Here is a 5,243-nt window from a genome sequence, read left to right on the forward strand (position 1 = left end):
CAGATTTCAGACCACCCCATGTGAGACTGTTTAGCTGCAGACAGAGCTGGAGGAGGGTAGCAGGCTCTTAGGCGGAGTGTTACCTAAGAGGCAAGTTGTCAGCTTTGCTAACTCCCAGTATCTATTTACTTATTTTTATTTGTCTGTTTACATTACTCACTCTTCATGGACGTTATCTGATTCTGAGGATATAGACCTATTAACTCACCATGAAAGAGACTGGGTCACAGATTGGACAGCCATTTTATTCACGTCTGAGAGGTCAGCTGTTACCTGGAAGCTACTAGGTATAAGTGATTTGGACAGGACGTCATGTTCACATAAGAGATGAGACTAGATGTAATAATGTTGACCACTGAGCTGAGGATTAAAGGAAGGGAAGCAGGTCATCTCAGGGAAATTCGATACAGTTCCCATAGTTAGATGTGTGAATTTTCCCCCTCGTGGGAATGGCTAGTATATACTGAATGCTTCTATGTCTTGTCCAGGCATGGTCGGAAGCATGCTATGTCATTCAATCTTCCCAACAATCCAGGGAAACAAATATGATTATCATTTCCATACAAGAGGAAAACCAGGGTGCTGAAGGTCACATAGCCAGTATAGGATGGAGCTGGGACATCAACCTAGGCAAACTTGCCCCCATGTCCAGTGTCTCAAGCACTGGACTGAGCTATCTCCTCTGACAAAGTGCTTCCTATTTCAGAGGAACTTAGTAAGTTCTTCCTCTCCAATTCCTATTCTTCTTTGTCACAAATGTGTCATTTGTTCATTCCAGGAACATTACAATCATTACATTACAATTAAAGAGGATACAGTTCCCATTGCCGTTGCTAACTTCCAGTCCTATATTTCAAGTGGTGTTTTGTTGATATCTACAGAGTAGCCTGGCAGACTATGGGCCATAGTTTCAAAAAGAGTTGGACACAGCTGAAACAACTTAGCAACAACTGAACTTTGAGAATCCCTGTTTACATCTGAGAAAATATTTTGAGAAATTATCCAGAAAGTTTAAAAATCCATTTAAATTTACTCTTACTATCTTTGTTTTCAGAAGATTATAATTTTCTGAAATAGTCTTCAAATACTAGGTTTGAGTAGTCAAACTTTGGTGTGTATAGTTCTCTTAGAACTGGCTCTAAAAAAAAAAAAAAAAAAAAAAAGACCTGGCTCTGTGGCCCACTCACTGGAAAAGACCGTGATGCTGGGAAAGACTGAGGGCAGGATGAGAAGGGGACAACAGAGGATGAGATGACGGGATCGCATCACCAACTCAATGGATATGAACTTGAGCAAATCTGACCAATAGAGAAGGACAGGGAAGCCTGGTGTGCTGTAGTCCATGGGGTAAAAGAGAGTGGACATGCCTTAGTGATGAACAACAATGGGACAGAGACCCCTCTGTGCACTTCCTCTGGGACAGACACCTTCCTGAATTCCCCACATGTGCCATTACTGCCTTTAGGGATTTTACAATCTATCAGGGCAGTCAAATGTTACATAATTAGATGGATTACTTAATTACAACTGCATGTAGTACAGCTAAAGGAGAATGCTTAAGGTTAATGAGGAATAACATGGAGGCAGAATAGTTTAGTGGTCAAGTACCACTTATGCAGTTAATCCTGACTAATCTCTCTGAGTTTTCAGTTTCCTTATTTGCAAACATGTCAATAATTAGAGTAATTATCTCATAAGGAAGCTGTGAAGATTACTGTCATGTTCATTAAAAACACTTTGCTGAGAGGCTGCATGTAAAAATTTCTGTCATTAATATAATTACAAATTATCTGTACCTTACAGAATTGGTAAAGACATGCCATTACAAGGGTTGAATGTAATTGCAACCTCAGTATCCCTGAGTGTATGGTAGATTATCACCATAGTGGCAATGGCACCCCACTCCAGTACTCTTGCCTGGAAAATCCCATGGACAGAGGAGCCTGGTAGGCTGCAGTCTATGGGGTCGCTCAGAGTCGGACACGACTGAGCAACTTCACTTTCACTTTTCACTTTCATGCATTGGAGAAGGAAATGGCAACCCACTCCAGTGTTCTTGCCTGGAGAATCCCAGGGACGGGGGAGCCTAGTGGGCTGCCATCTCAGGGGTCTCACAGAGTCAGACATGACTGAAGCGACTTAGCAGCAGCAGCAGCAGCAGCCAGTACTCTTGCCTGGAAAACCCCATGGATGGAGGAGCCTGGTAGGCTGCAGTCCATGGGGTCGTTAAGTTGGACATGACTGAGTAACTTCACTTTCACTTTTCACTTTCATGCATTGGAGAAGGAAATGGCAACCTACTCCAGTGTTCTTGCTTGGAGAATCCCAGGGACGGGGGAGCCTGGGGGGCTGCAGTCCATGGGGTCACACAGAGTTGGACACAACTGAAGCGACTTAGCAGTAGCAGCAGCAGAGGTATAAAGAGAAATAAACACAGGCAAAACTGAATTTTTTAGGACAACTAGCCGGAGAAGGCAATGGCAACCCACTCCAGTACTCTTGCCTGGAGAATCCCAGGGACAGAGGAGCCTGGTGGGCTGCTGTCTATGGGGTCACACAGAGTTGGATACGACTGGAGCGTTTTAGCAGCAGCAGCAGCAGGACAACTAGCACCTAAAAAAGTGCCTTGTGGATTACAGTTGCAACATAATTCATTTTTAACAAATGATATCAGTGATATTGTTCCCTATCATGTCTCCAGTGAGCTTAAGGCCTACTCAGATATTGTAAAGGTACACACACAACTGAATTTTTTGAAGAAGGGAAAAAGGGTAAATAAGGAAAAAATGAGAAAAATCAAAAGCTTCTCTTATAAGCTCTTTTTATATTGAATATTTCTTGGTGACCTGGAAAAGTCACCATTTTGCATGAATTTTTCTCCCTTCTCTGACTTTGATCAGACTCTTCTCCCCAGGAACAACTAAGGAGGTGTGAGAAGCATGCTATACAGCTGTGTAGCTATGAACCACAGTGGCATGCATGATTTGATGTCCCCACATAGGAACTCATTGCAAAAATTAGCACTTGTATAGATTTCATTACAAAGAATAGAAAAAGAAAGGAAAGGGCAAACTGGAAAAACCCAGAAAATGAAAGTTTCTCTACTCACTCATTAAGAGCCACCCATCACCCCAAGCCCTCAGAACTTGCCTACACCTCCCCTGCATGCAGTCCTGCGAGCCCCCAGCGTCCCAATGGCCCTCCCCGTCACTGTGCTGCTGGCCCTTGGTGATGCTCTGCTCTAGCCCCACGTGCTCCCTGGGCTGTGAGCTGCCTGCGAGCCACCACGGCAATCTGGAAAGCTTCACATGTTGGAGTCAGATGGAGAGAGTGCCCATTGTGTCCTGTCTGAGGGACAGGACTGACTTCAGATTTCCTCAGACCCTGGTGCATGGGACCAGGCTTGAGAAGACAGAAGCCACAGCTGTTGTGCACGAGTTGCTCCAGCAGACCTTCCAGCTCTTCAGCACCACGGGCTCTTCTGCAGATCGGGACGAGAGCCTCCTGGACAGATTCCTCGTGGGACTTGATCAGCAGTTGGAGGACCTGGACACGTGTCTGAGGGAGGGAAGGACACGGGAACAATCACCTCTAGGGAATGAGAACTCCAGATTGGCTGTGAAGCGTTACTTCCAGTGAATCAGTGTGTATCTCAAAGAGAAAGAATACAGCCGCTGTGCCTGGGAGGTTGTTAGCGTGGAAATCAGAAGGTGCTTGGTCTTTGCCAGCAAGCTCATCAGAAAACTCAGGAAATAAAAAAGACATTGAATGTGAAAACAGTTCATCTGGTCAACTAAATGGCTATTTTCTAAGACTCAAAGTGCAACCTTTAACTCTATTTTTGTGTCAGATGACATATAAGTAATAGCTAATATATGGGATTATATAAATGTATGTTAAATGTTTTGTTACCATAACTGTTTAAAACAGATTTAAGAATCCATTTTCCATATCTTAAAAACCTATAATATTTATTTATTTATTAAAATTATCAGAAATATTTAGGCTATTTATAGCATTTAAATATTTATTATTCATAAGATAGTTGTTTTGTATTATATTTTGTAGAAGACTACTATTTGTATTTAAGTAGTGGAAAGAAAAGTAGTTTTAAAAAAGCAAGCTGGCTTGCACACACCTTTGAACAAAATCTAACCCAAAGCCTGATCCTACAAGATAAACCTATACTGAAGTCACCTGAAGAAAGAGGGAACGGGGTTACCCACCCTGGGTCATAGAAGGAACAAGGGACAATTTGAGGAGGGAATGAATGGGATTCTTGAGACATAGATTAGAGGTGGGAGGGAGATAAGTGAAGAAAAGCCCAGATCATGCACACAGTTGCCTGCTTGGGGCCTGTAAGAACTGGAGCGCCTTCAAGGATTAGTGGAGAACCACATACATCGTGGGAGGTCAATCGCATATATGGGATCTAGGATCCTGGAGTAGGATGAATAAGGGAGAGCAAGTTTCCTACACTTGGCCACTCCTGAGAAAAGAGTCTTCCTAAATTGTTCAAATGGAGGCAAGAAGAACAAGGCGGGCTGGGGATTGCAGAGACAGCAAAGAGATGTGAGAATCAGTAGCTGCCATGATAAATGTGACTCTAAAGAAGTAAAGAGGGTTTCTTAAGCTTATTTATATATATTAAACACACATGTCATTGCTAAACTTTTAAATAACTCATACAAAGGAATGCCTACCCTTGACCTCTAGGAGGATATACCCTAATCCTATACTGTTAACAATTTAATGGGTATCCTTCTAGACATTTTCATATGTAGTTAATAAATCTATACATAGGGACATATTAATGTATATCACATAAATATCCATTTTTCATATAATTCAGTTTCTCATTTATTTATATTTCCTTGCAAATAGATGTTTGAGATATTTCTTCATTAGTACATAAAAAAGGATTGCCTAGTTATAAATTGCTGCATTATGTCTTAACTGCAAAATTAAGATAATCATAAAAGCTTACCTTGAAAGTGTGGCAAGATTAATTGCCTTAATTTATAGCACATGCTCAGAATGGTACCAGACACTTCCCAAGTGCTCCTTACGTTAAGTCTTCTATTTGAATCTGTTTAGCAGATTATTTCCTCATGTTCTGGGTCTGTGGTCAGGAAGATGAGGCAGTTCCCAGAGAGCTGTTCAGAGACAGATTCCTGCAGCTCACCCACTGCACAGCAAGAGGAGAAATAGCCATTCACTGGGATGACATTCAGAGAAGGCGA

General features: G+C 42.2%; 1 pseudogene; it reads left to right on the forward strand.

Moving 5' to 3' along the window:
- Positions 1 to 3,072: 3,072 nt before the first annotated feature.
- On the forward strand, positions 3,073 to 4,222 carry LOC101904352 (interferon alpha-2-like; annotated as a pseudogene).
- The last annotated feature ends 1,021 nt before the right edge of the window (positions 4,223 to 5,243 follow it).

Source organism: Bos taurus, chromosome 8, assembly GCF_002263795.3.
Source record: "Bos taurus isolate L1 Dominette 01449 registration number 42190680 breed Hereford chromosome 8, ARS-UCD2.0, whole genome shotgun sequence".
NCBI lineage: Eukaryota > Metazoa > Chordata > Mammalia > Artiodactyla > Bovidae > Bos > Bos taurus.